We start from the raw sequence: 13,949 nt of genomic DNA on the forward strand, positions 1-13,949 counted from the left end.
AAAGCAGTATTGAAATCATGTTATTTGGAGTTGCGACCGAAGTTAGAAATGAATTGCCTGAAAAATCTGGTCCTTGAGCTTTATCATTACATCTCTATGTAAATGAGGAAATTAGAACTCAAAATAATCTTGCACATAATACAAGCAAAACAACTAGCTTAATTCTAGTGTTCAGATTTCTATGGCATTCTCTGTTTCGGAATTAATTAAAAATAGAATCTGGGAGAGTTGATTAAGTTCTGCTGTTTTGTTCCCTGTATAACTACAAATTGAGAAATTGTAAAATATTTGAAGCTGGGTTTACTTCTTGAAGTACAATTTGAAAATAAAGAGAGGGAAAATTACACGCACGCACACACACACACACACACACACACACGTTTGAGTTTGGGGGCCAAATTTGCTCTCCTCTGTCACAGATACAGCTGGACTGTTGCAGGTCTTGGCTGGAGTAAGGCCAGTCCATGAGGCTTACTGCAGCTAGAAGCAAATCAGACCATCTTCCTGTAGGCAGGAAGACCCAGGATTATTGCTCAAGAAGGTGGAAGTACATTTTCATGGTTTCTTCTTTTCAGCCCCTATCAGGTATCTCACTCTTCCTCCTCTGGAAGGAGTAAAGAAGTGAACAGAATACTCTTTCCACACTTTTCTCTCAGGGAGAATGGTTTGGAATTTCTTCTGTGAAAACACGAGGACCCTGTGTGTGTGTGTGTGTTTTATATTGCCCAATACTATTGTGCAACACATATTTTTATTTAATCTCTCTTTCTATACAAATTATATACATGTGTATGTGTATATGTACATACATGTATTTTCTCTTTAATGTTTGTATAAATAAGTATTTATATGTATACATACACACACATAGTCCTTAAGAGAGATAAAGGGGGACAGAGGGAATAAACAGAAACTAGAAGGAAAACTTTCAATTCTTTCAACCTTCAACGTAAAAAGTTAGGGTAGTCCTAAAAGTCCGGGAACATCAGCTAATTTGCTGAAGATAAGTTGCTATCATCATATCTATTTACATTGGCCTTTTATTGTGATGATTAATATTATTGTCATAATATGTCACCAAAGTCAGGAAGAACTTAAATATTGATACCACTTTTCAGAAAGTTAGGCAAGAATGAGTATCCCTTAAGAAGTGCATTTTGCCTTTTCATATAGCTTGAGATCCATTTTTATGTAACATTTATTCATTTCTGGTTTGTTTTCCATGTTTTTTTTTCCAGAAACAAACAGGATGGCACGATGTTATAAATTCTTCTATTTATATGCTTGGTTGTGCTCTCAGAATCCAGAGGCATAAGCTCTCCAGTGAATAAATATCTGTTTCCTTATTTAAAGGTCAAAAATTCCATCTGTATTATCTATCATATAATGTTTAAAAAAAAAACCACACTGGTAACTTTAATGTATATAGTTCATGAATAATATATAAACCAAGGCATTCACAGCAATTTTATATAAGGACTTAAAAAAATCGAAGAAGGGAATTAGCTTGAAAGAATAAATTACATGTAAATTTATTAACTTTTTCACTTACACACTTTTTTCCTGTTTTCATTTTCTGCTAAAGGATACAGGATATCAAAGTAAACTGAAGGTATCTAGATTTTCTAGACAAAGTAACTGTCCTTTGTACTTAATAATAATTAAGTATTAAGTAATAATACTTAAATATTTAGAAATACTTAAATATATTTTACAGAATAAAAGAAGAAATGTTATTTATATATATTCAGACAATTGAAATATAAAGAATGCTATTGTATATCACTGACTCACATTTTCACTTTTAATTACTTTTTGAATTCCAGTTGAATTAATTTGCTCTGTTTTATAATATAACTAGGACAATCTTATAAAATAGAAGAGATTCTTTATAAGTATTGATTCTACAATTCTATTTATGCCTGTTTTAGTTATTTTTAATTTTAAGAAATTTGTTAACTTGTGCTTGTCTTTCTGTACACATTACTGGTATTCACTGAAAGGTTCATGTAACTAAAATGGTATGCAACTTTCTTGAAGAATTTACATGTTATTATAACATTATTTGTTTATTCTTATTACCAATAACTTGTTATTGTATAGAAAGATTGAGTTATAGTGGAATAGTAATAGTTTTGCTTTTATTGAACCTTAGAAGAAATAAATGGCTTTTCTAGAAATAGCTTTTTGATCTACTTAAATTTTAGCTAAGGAAATGGGTGATCAAAGAGTATCCTTATTGTTCCTAAAATCATTGTGTCAGATGTGTGTGCTGGGGGTAGGGAGAGTGTGGAATTTGCATTCTTTTTCATTTCTTTCTTTCAGTAGATTAGGTCACTGCTTGGTGTCCACTGCCAGCGACGAAAGGGCTCACCACTGTGTCCCTTTTCTTGTTCAACCAGCCCTGCTGCTTCTATTCCAGGGCAGAGAAGGAAGCCTCCTTTGTTTCCATGACAACCTTGTGTCCTCCGGGAAGCTGCTCTTAGCTAAAGACCTTCTGAGAGCTGGGGGAGGGGCCATTTCTGAGGAAATTCTCACCTCGTTTTCCCTTTTTCCAGTAATTTCCTTAATTGTGTGTGTCTCTCGCTCTTTTTTTTTTTTAACTATGTTTCTACATAATGCTGATACCCAAAAGCCACTCACCTAAAACGTTATTTTATAAACAAAAATGTCCACATCACAAGGATTTTTCTAGCATCTGGTACATAGTTTCACATTTCCCCACCCCTTTTGGGTTAACTTTAACTTTGTCACTAGTTCTCCAATTCTCTGAAATGATTTAAATGTTAATGATCTTTGGAAAGCCAAACACTGCCTTAGCCTGGGAATATTGTTGCTATACATTATGGATATTTGAAAGGGAAAAATGTCTTTAGCCCTTGTTTTAACAGCCTTACCAGCATAAGTGTAAATTGCAGCCCCCCCCCCAAAAAAAAAAACCTGTTTTACCTTTAGACAGTATGGATGTATGCCCTATACATTATACCTAAATTTATCAAGTTAATTCATTAGGGGTGTTTACATTTGCTGCAAATTCTCAGCAATATTTTACATATATCCTTATTCCTTTAAATAAAGTCTGTTTCTGAAAAATAAGACTTTTGGGATTTTGTGGGTTTTGCCTCCCCCCCCCCCCCCCCCCCCATGGCTATAGCTGGTAATGGTAGTGGGCCGGTACCATAACCTTCCCTCAATTTTATCTCCCCCGCCCCCTGCCCACCCCCCCTCCCTGGTTCTTTATGCTTTGTCTCTAAACAGTCTCATAGTTTTGTGGTTTTCAACTAACATCAATCAAATGAATTACGATTGTATCATAACTGTCCTCGACCCTTCCTTAGGTGCGTACTGTGGCTTTATGTAGAATGAATTGAGATAAGCTAGAACTACGGTTCCCAGAATGCCCTTTTCCGTACGCCCTTATCTCAGCATTGCACACGCGCAAACACAAGGCTGCCATGTTTTGCTCTGAAGGCGCTATATGGCCTGGAGCAATGGACTGTGTTGGGCGTATTGCTGATTCACCTATGGGCGCAAGGTATTCCTGGGGCTTGTGACTTCTCCAGCCCCAGGCAGGTCTCCCTCTTTACCTTCTTTGGGTTCTGGACCCGGCTGATTATGGATCTCCATGTCGCAGGGGACTCGCTTCTCCCACATCTCACTCACCATCTGGAGCCTCTCTTCTGGCTCTTCTGAATCCTGGACCGGGTGCGTGTGACCAAATTTAAAAGAGAAATAGAGAAATCAATAATTGCATAGGAATTTTTAACCTGTTGTTCTCGGTAACTAATAGAATACGCAGACAAAAACCAGAGTTGATTAAACGCTAAATATGTAGGTCATTACCTCACCGGAGCAGAATAGACAATAGCGGCATAGCCACTGTTTTTAAGCATATGCATATCATTTACTGAAAAAGACTATATTCGACCCTTGAAGAGCTCTGGGTTTAGAGTCCCTGACACGCCCCTCAGTAATGTCTGTATGTAACTTTGACAACCCCAAGACTTAACTACTGATAGCCTCCTGTTGACTGGAAGCCTTACTGATATAAAACCGCGCGCTATAGGTATTATATACTGTAATCTTATAATAAGGTAAGCTAGAGAAAAGATAATGGTATTAAGAAAGCCATAAAGGGGGCGCCTGGGTGGCTCAGTAGGTTAAGGCCTCTGCCTTCTGCTGGGGTCATGATCCCCGGGTCTTGGGTTCGAGCCCCGCGTGGGGCTCTGAGCTCGGCCGTGAGCCTGCTTCCCTTACTCTCTCTCCGCCTGCCTCTCAGCCTACTTGTGATCTCTGTCAAATAACTCAATAAAATCTTAAAAGAAAAAAAAAAAGAAAGCCATAAGGAAGAAAAAATGCATTTATATATAGTATTATACTGCACTTAAGAGGAAAACAATGCATATAAGTGGACTCAATGCAGTTCAAACCTGTCTTGTTGAAGGATCAACTGTACATGTCACTTATAAAGTACCAACAAACTTTATTTATTTTTAAAATTTTATTTTATTGTGGTAAGAACACTTAACATGAGATTTGTGTGCTTAACAAATTTTGAAGTGTGTGACACATTATTGCTGACTATAGGTACAGTGTTGTACAGATTTCTAGAGCTTATTTGTCTTGTTTAAATGAAACTATGCTTGTTGATTAATAACTCCCCTATTCCTCCCCTCAGACCCTGGCAAGCACTGTTCCAATTTTTGAATCTATGAATTTGATTATTTTTAGATATCTCATAAAAGTAGACTTAGGCAGCATTAGTCTTTCTGTGACTGCCTTTATTTCGCTTAGCGTGATGTCCTCAAGATTCATCTGTGTTATCTCATATTGCAGAACTTCATTCCTGCTCATTCACCACATTTTCTCTATCCACTCATTTGGGTTGTTTTACCACTTGGCTATATTGATTAGCGCTTCAGTGGAAACGGGAGTGCTCATATCTTTACTATCGTGATTTTAAATTCTTTTGGGTAAATAGAAGTGGGATTGATGGATCATATGATAGTTCTATTTTTTTTTTTTTAAGATTTTGTTTATTTATTTGACAGACACAGATCACAAGTAGGCAGAGAGGCAGGCAGAGAGAGACAGAAGGAAGCAGGCTCCCTGATGAGCAGAAAGCCCCATGCGGAGCTCAATCCCAGGACCCTAAGATCATGACCTGATCTGAAGTCAGAGGTTTTAACTCACTGAGCCACCCAGGCGCCCTAATAGTTCTATTTTTAACATTCTGAGGAAATTTGTATTGTTTTCTATAGCAGTTGTACCACTTGCATTCCCACCAATATTGTGCAGGAGTTCCAATTTCCCTGTGTACTCGCCAATACTTGTCTTCTTGGATGTGTAGATGAATGTTTTTCATCAAATTTGGAAAGTTCGCAGCCATTATTTCTTCAAATACTTTTTCTTTTTCTCTTTCTTCTCTCTGTTTGGCACTGCCATTACAGGTGTTGGTTGCTGAATGGTGTCTCACATTTCTCTGAGGCTGTTTACATTTCTTTCTCTCTCTCTTCAGTTTGTGTAATTGCTGTTGATCTTCAATCAGCTGTGCTGACTTTTTGTTCTACCAGCTCAGATTCACTGTTGAACCCCTTGAATAAATTTTTCACTGTAGTTATTGTGCCTTTCCACTCTAGGATTTCTGATCCCTCCTGCCCTCTGAGCTTGTTGTTTTTGTTTGGTTTCTTGTTTTTTATTTTTTAAAATTTTGCTGAACGAGTTTCATACAGTCTATTTCCTCTTTAGTTTGCAGTCTCTGATTTTCCTGTTCAGATTGTTTTCCCTTATTTTTCTTTCTTAGCCTGGATACCTTGGTGTTGCCCTTGGGTTAGCATTAACTACTTATTAATCAAAGATTATAGTTAGGCACCCTTATCCAGTTAGATTTTTACTCTTTGCCGTTGAATGCATATGTGGCTTGGGCTGTTGTCCCTGTTCAGGGAGTTTGGGGTTTTGGCTTCATGTTCAGACAGGGACTAGGAACTTGAAATTCTCCTCTCTTACCCTGAGGGAGTACAACCTTGGACATGCACAAAGTCTTTCAGACTGCCAGGAATGATTCTGAATTTATTTTTAGTAAACAATAATCACCCTTGGGTTAGAATAGTTAACTGTTCGGTATTTGGTCAGAGGTTATATTTAAAACCCTTTAGCAGGTGAGCCTTGTGTCCCTGTTGATGGGTTTTTGTGCTTTCATGTCTGTCTCACGTCTTGTTCAGATTTGTCTGAATGGCTGAAGCCTAGCGCTTGCATATATAGCCTTCTTGACCCACAGAATTGGCTGTGACCTCAAGAGGGTCCTTTTTAGCTTGCTTGCTTGCTTGCTTTCTTTCTTTCTTTCTTTCTTTCTTTTTTTTTTTAAAGATTTTATTTATTTATTTGACAGAGATCACAAGTAGCCAGAAAGGCAGGCGGGCGGGGGGAGGGGGGTGGAGGTTGTGCAGAGGGGAAGTAGGCTCCCTGCTGAGCAGAGAGCCCAATGTGGGGCTCAACCCCAGGACCCTGAGATCATGACCTGATCTGAAGGCAGAGGTTTTAACCCACTGAGCCACCCAGGTGCTGCATCAGCTTTCTTTTTCTTGGTTCACTCTGTTAAACTTCTGGCTGTTCTGCTGTTTTGCTTGTAACATTGTTGCAGGGATTCTGTGCCTTTAGTGCCACCAGTTCCTGATCACATGGCTGCTTCAAACAATGAAGTGGTAGGCCAAAGAGCCTTGGGCACCAAAGCAAAGTGTATTGAGCCATAGTATAAAGCTCCTGGAGAGGGAGGGTGCCCTGAAAGGGTTGCCCCTGGAGTTTCTAAGTGTAGCAATTTTTATGAGCTCTTTTGGGGAACTATCTTAAGCAGTCAAGGTGTGCTAAGTTATGCAATCAGGGCTTTGGTCATGTATCTGTTTACCTATTAGGTTAATGTCTACACGCCCATGGTCTTTTTTGCTGTTATCTGGGGGCTTATGTCTTATTTGCCCTTTGCTCATGATATTGGCAAATGCCTTGTGGTTAATTGTCTTATTTTAGGATGTTTTATACAAGTTGTTTCTGCAGAGGATGCAAAACAGAATGCTAGTGCGATCCTGTCTAGCTGCAAAACAGGCTGTTAGTGCTCTTTAATCTTAGCTGTCTTGACTCCACGTTTTCTTGCTAGGGACCCTGGCCCTGACTACCTAACTGTCCAACTAGCTCCTAATAACTTGGAGCTACTAGCATTCTCTTAATAAATGTCCACCAAGATATCTTTTGTCTTCTGTAACACTCTTAGACATGGAGTTCTGCACTTTCTGTCCCAAATAAAGTCAGTCCTTTCAGAACTGGAGCTCTTTGTCTCCTGTGGCCTTCCTTCTCCTCTGGAGACAACCCCTGTACCACTGCAACTGAATTGAAAGCAGAGTCCTGCTTGAGGAGTGGGCACTCTATTGTGAGTGACAGCCTCTTGTAAAGACTTACCCTCCTGGAGAGGAAACAGTACCCCATGAATAAGCTGTAATGGGGGCCATTTGGATGCCAGGATTTTGGCCTTCCAAGCATGGAGTAGTGCTTCTGCAGTGCAGATGGGACTGGGGTGGGGAAGGGTTACCCAGTCCTCTCAGGCCTATTTGGAATAGAATTTCTCCAGTATGTCGCTGGGGGTGGGAATGGGGATGGGGATGAGAAATGAAGGCAGCTTGTTCCTCCTCTGACAGGGCACTGGGGCAGAGGGAGTCCTGTGTTCTTGGAGTGCCCAGGAGAAAGCTTTTGTAACATAGAACTGGAAGCAAGGGGAGACAGTGAGTTGTGGCTCAAATGCCACAGACCATCACTGTTCTTAATGATATTTAATAGATTTTCTTGAAGAAATGTCTCACTTCACTGTATATTCTTAAGAAAATTTCCAGAACTTAAATAATTGTTCTTAATAATTTTTGCCATTCAGATAGTTGTTTTGCTAGCAGGAGAGTCCTCTGAGTCTCTTACTCTGACATTCTAAAAAAATACATCTGTTTTACCTTTTTAATATATTGATGGATTTGGGTTTTATATAAAAAATATATATCTATCTATATATTTTCATATATTTAAGAGTAAAATTGGCCAGTAATTTTTCTTTCTGCTGCTGTCCTTGTCTAGATTTGGTATCAACATTTAGTTTAGCTTCTAAGATGGGTTTGGGCATTTTTTTTTCTCTTTCTAATCTGTGGAAGAGATTTTTTTTTTTTTTTAAAGATTTCATTCATTCATTTGACAGAGAGAGATCACAAGTAGGCAGAGAGGCAGGCAAAGAGAGAGAGGAGGAAGCAGGCTCCTGGCCAAGCAGAGAGCCGGACGCGGGGCTTGATCCCAGGACCTGGGATCGTGACCTGAGCTGAAGGCAGAGGCTTTAACCCACTGAGCCACCCAGGTGCCCCTGTGGAAGAGTTTTTATATGATTACTTTTTACTTGAAATTTGCTTACAATTTGAAACCATATGTGTCTAGTCTCTGTATGTTGGGGGGGTGATTTTAACTATTAATTAAACTTATTAAAAGTTAAAAATTTTACAAATATTTTTGTTACTATTTCACTTTCACTGTTGGTGTGCTAATTTTCTCCGAATGTATTTATTTTGCCTGTTTTTCAAAACTTTTGTGTAAAGCAGTCTATTGCATTCTATTCCATTATTATTATTTGTAATCTCAGCAATACCTGTGATTTTGTGCCTTTTTTATTACTCATATTGTTTACTTTTTTTGGTCAGTCTTGCCAGAGGTTTAAAATATATTAATTTTATTCTAAGAACCAACTTTATTTTTGTTCCTCTTTTTTCATTCTAATACATATTTTTTAATTTCATAAAGTTTTCCTTCTATCATCTTGCTTCTAATCGCCTTGAAATTATTCTCTTGTTTTTAAATTATCCCTAAGCTCACTAAGTTTTAGCCATCTTCATTTTCTATTTATAAATTTATCTGAGTACCACTTTAGCTTCATTTCACAATTACTACGGTGTAGTGATTTTCTATTATCAAACTCTTTTCTAGTTTTCATTTAAAATTTTATACTTAGAATTTTAATTGTTTTCAGCAATGTTGTATATATTTTAGTAAATAAGACTTGTGCTTTTTTTCCCCTAGAATTCCAGTATAATTAACATATGGTGTTATATTAGTTTCAGGTGTACAATACAGTTTTTCAGCGATTCTCTGCATTACTCAGTGCTCACCAAGATAATTGTATTCTTAATTCCCTTCACCTGTTTCACCCATCCCCTTACCCATTTCCTTTCTGGCAACCACTAGTTTGTTCTCTGTATTTAACATTCTTTTGTTTGTTTGTCTCTTTTTCTCTTTCTATATTTGTTTTGTTTCTTAAATTCCACATATGAAAGAAATCATATGGTATTTATCTTTCTTTGACTGACTTATTTCACTTAGCGTTATACCATCTAGATCCATCCATATTGTTACAAATGGCAAGATCTCATTCTTTCTTATAGCTAAGAAATATTCTGTTGTATGTGTATACCACATCTTCTTTATCCATTCATATATCAACGGACACTGGGGTTGCTTCCATATCTTGACTGTTGTAAATAATGCTGCAGTAAACATAGGGGTACATGTATCTTTATGAATTTGTATTTGGATAAATATCCAATGGTGGAATTACTAAGCAGTCTTGAAAAAGAAGAACAAAACCGGAGGTATCATAATGTAAGATTTCAAGATACAAGGCAAGGGAAACAAAGACAAAAATGAACTGTTAGGACTACATCAAAATAAAAGGCTTTTGCACAGCAAAGAAAACAATCAACAAAACTAAAAGACAACCTGCTGAATGGAAAAGGTATTTCCAAATGAAATATCCAATAAGGAGTTAATATCCAAAAGAACTTCTACAGCTCAACACCAAAGACCAAATAATTCAGTTAAAAGATGGGCATAAGATATGAACAGATATTTCTCCAAAGAACATGTACAGATGGCCAACAGACACATAAAAATATGCTTAACATCACTAATCATCAGGGAAATGCAAATCAAAACTACAGTAGGATATCATCTCATACCTGTTAGAATGGCTAAAATCAACAGCACAAGAAACAAGTGTTGTCAAGGATGTGGAGAAAAAGGAACCTTCATTTAATTTCTTTTAATATTCTTCAGTTATAAAGAACTGTATTTTCAGATTTGTTAATTTCTATTGATCTTCAGGTTCCTTGCCTTTTTCTTCTCATATTTTTAATATCCTAGATTATATCAGATATATTCTTCAATTCTCAAATTTTCTTTAGATTCATTTTATAGTTTGTATTTTTTTCTTCTGGTATTTCCTATCTGCTTGTTCATTATGAGCATGTATTCCTTTACAATTCTTGATGGTAATTAAATCCCTTTGGAATTCCTGCCTATTAAATCTAACATTTGGGCCTCCATTGTTTGCCTTTTCTTTCGAGTATTGTGAAAGAAGTCTTGCAGATTATCTGGTTTCTCTTCTGTTCCTCTGAAGAATATTGGCTGAACTTAACTCTAGACTCTATCTTCTTAAGTGGACAATAACTGGAAACTCTGAATCTATATGCCTTGGCAATGACTGCTTTAAATCTAGGCCACATATGCAAAGTCGAGAATCAGCCAGATAATTCAGTTCATATGCTGAATTTGGGGCTCCCCACCTATGCTTCTGTAATTCTTCAGCTTCTATGATTGTTTTAAACTCTGTCCTCTGAATTGTCAGTAAGTAAGACTGCAGATTTTTATCTGAATTTCAATTCACTACTAACTGGTCCTGAACTCAGACAAAAGCCATAATAAACAGGAGGCTCATCTAGTGCCATTTCTTTTCTAGTTTTCTGGCTTTTGGGGGTTAATCTCTAGTACCTCAAGATAAGTGTATTTTGTTCAAAATTGTAGTTGTTACCTCTTGGAGCACTGGTCTGATATTAGCTACCTCACCGTTTCTAGGACTGGAAACTAGATGTACATTTTTAAGCTCTCAAATATTCCAAAAAGTTAGATTCTTAATTTAATTGCATTCCTTTTTTTTTTTTTTTTTTTTTTTGAGAGGTGGGGAAGGGACAGCAGGAGAGGGAGAGAGGGAGAACCTTTTTTTTTTTAAATTTTTAATTAAAAAAAATTTTATAAACACATATGTATTATTAGTCCCAGGGATACAGGTCTGTGAATCACCAGGTTTACACACTTCACAGTACTCACCATAGCACATACCCTCCTCTGTGTCCATAACCCCACCACCCTCTCCCTACCCCTCTCCCCCTGGCCACCCTAAGTTTGTTTTGTGACATTAAGAGTCTGTTATGGTTTTTCTTCCTCCCAATCCCATCTGGTTTCATTTATTCTTTTCCTACCCCCCAAAACCCCCACGTTGCATCTCCACTTCCTCATATCAGGGAGATCATATGATAGTTGTCTTTCTCCAGTTGACTTATTTCACTAAGCATAATACCCTCTAGTTCCATCCACGTCGTTGCAAATGGCAAGATTTCATTTCTTTTGATGGCTGCATAGTATTCCATTATGTATATATAAACACCACATGTTCTTTATCCATTCATCTGTTGATGAACATCTAGGTTCTTTCCATAGTTTGGCTATTGAGGACATTGCTGTTATAAACATTCGGGTGCACGTGCCCCTTTGGATCACTACGTTTGTATCTTTAGGGTAAATACGCAGTAGTGCAATTGCTGGGTTGTAGGGAAGCTCTATTTTCAACTTTTAGAGGAACCTCCATGCTCTTTTCCAGAGGGATTGCACCAGCTTGCATTCCCACCAACAGTGTAGGAGGGTTCCCCTTCGTCCACATGAGAGGGAGAACCTTAAGCAGGCTCCATGCCCAGTGCAGAGGCTGACTCAGGCTTGATTACACAACCCTGAGATCGTGACCTGGGCTGAAACCAAGAGTTGGATGCTTAAGCAGTGAGCCACCTAGGCGCCCCTAATTGTATTCGAATTAGAGAATATAGTGTTCTCTATCTGATACCAATTATATGAAATGCATTTTGGTCTTTCATTTAATGCATCTTAACAAATGTAACAGGTACATTAAAAAAAAAATCCAGAGACTTTTTTTGTTGTAGAGTTCTTTGTGTGCCTAATAGGTGAAGCTGTTAATTGTAATCACAATTTGCATATTCTTTTAGGTTTTTCTATCCACCTGAGCTATCAGTTATTCAGGGAAGTATGTTAATTTCTTTATTATGTGATAGATTTGTCTATTTCTCCTTGAGATTGAACGGATTTTTGCCTTGTGTATTTTAAAGATCAGTTTAATAGGTCGATCCAATTTGAAATAGTTGTATCTTGGAGTTTTATTTATTTTTAAAGATTTTATTTATTTATTTGACAGAGAGAGAGAGATCACAAGTAGGCAGAGAGGAAGGCAGAGAAAGAGGGTGAAGCAGGCTCCCCACTGAGCAGAAAGTCCGATGTGGGGTTTGATCCCAGGACCCTGAGGTCAGGACCTGAGCCAAAGGCAGAAGCTTAACCCACTGAGCCACCTAGCTGCCCCAGGATTTTATTTATTTTTGCAAGAGAGAGGGAGAGAGACCATGAGTGGGGGGTGGGGGGAAGGGGGAGAGATCATGAGTGGGAAGGGAGGGGCAGAGGGAGAAGCAGGCTCCCAGCTGAGCAGGGAGCCCAATGTGGGACACAATCCCAGGATCCTGGGATCATGACCTGAGCCTAAGGCAGACACTTAACTGGCTGAGCCACCCAGGTGCCCATGTATTGGTGTTTTAAACCTATTTGACTCTAATTATGAAAATAGTTAAGTATTTATTTATTTCCCTTATTTTTTTAAACTTAAATTCAGTTGATTAACATATAGTGCATTATTAGTTTTAGAAGTAGAATTCAGTCATTCATCAGTCTTTTTTTTTTTTTTTTAATTTTATTTATTTATTTACTTGACAGACAGAGATCACAAGTAAGCAGAGAGGCAGGCAGAGAGAGAGGGAAGCAGGCTCCCCACTGAGCAGAGAACCTGATGTGGGGCTTGATCCCAGAGCCCTGGGATCATGACCTGAGCCGAAGGCAGAGGCTCAACCCACTGAGCCACCCAGGCACCCCATCATCAGTCTTATGTATACCCAATGCTCATTACATCTCAAGCCCTCTTTAATATCCATCATCCAGTTACTACTTCCCTGCCCTCCCTCCAAGCAAACCTCAGTTTGTTTCCTGTGAAGAGTCTCTTATGGTTTGTTTCTGTCTCTGGTTTCATGTTATTTTATTTTATCCTCTCTTCCCCTATGATCCTCTGTTTTGTTTCTTAAATTCCATATATAAGTGAAATCATATGATAATTGTCTTTCTCTGATTGACTTTTTTTGTTTGGCATTATACCCTCTAGTTCCATCTAGTTTGTTGCAAATGACAAGATTTCCTTTATCTTGATGGGTGAATAATAAATATTCCATTGTATATACCCGTCTTCTTTATCCATTCTTCTGTCAGTGGATGTTTCGGCTCTTTCCATAGTTTGGCTATTGGGGACATTTATTGCTGCTATAACCATTGGGGTACAGGTGCCCGTTTGGATCACTACATTTGTACCTTTGGGGGTAAATACCCAGTAGTGCAATTGCTGAGTCATAGGGTAGCTCTATTTTTGACTTTTTGAGGAACCTCCGTACTGTTTTCCAGAGTGACTGCACCAGCTTGCATTCCCACCAACAGTGTAGGAGGGCTCCCCTTTCTCCACATCCTCACCAACATCTGTCATTTCCTGACTTGTTAATTTTAGTCATTCTGACTGGTGTGAGGTGGTATCTTATTATGTTTTTGATTTGTATTTCCCGGACGCTGAGTGATGTTGAGCATTTTTTCATATTTCTGTTGGACATTTGTATGTCTTCTTCGGAGAAATGTCTGTTCATGTATTCTGCCATTTCCTGGATTATTTGTTTTTTTGGGTGTTGAGTTTGATAAGTTCTTTATAGATTTTGGATACTAGTTCTTTATCTGATATG

Source organism: Lontra canadensis, unplaced genomic scaffold (assembly GCF_010015895.1).
Source record: "Lontra canadensis isolate GAN:19392208 unplaced genomic scaffold, GSC_riverotter_1.0 scaffold69, whole genome shotgun sequence".
NCBI classification, from domain to species: Eukaryota; Metazoa; Chordata; class Mammalia; order Carnivora; family Mustelidae; genus Lontra; species Lontra canadensis.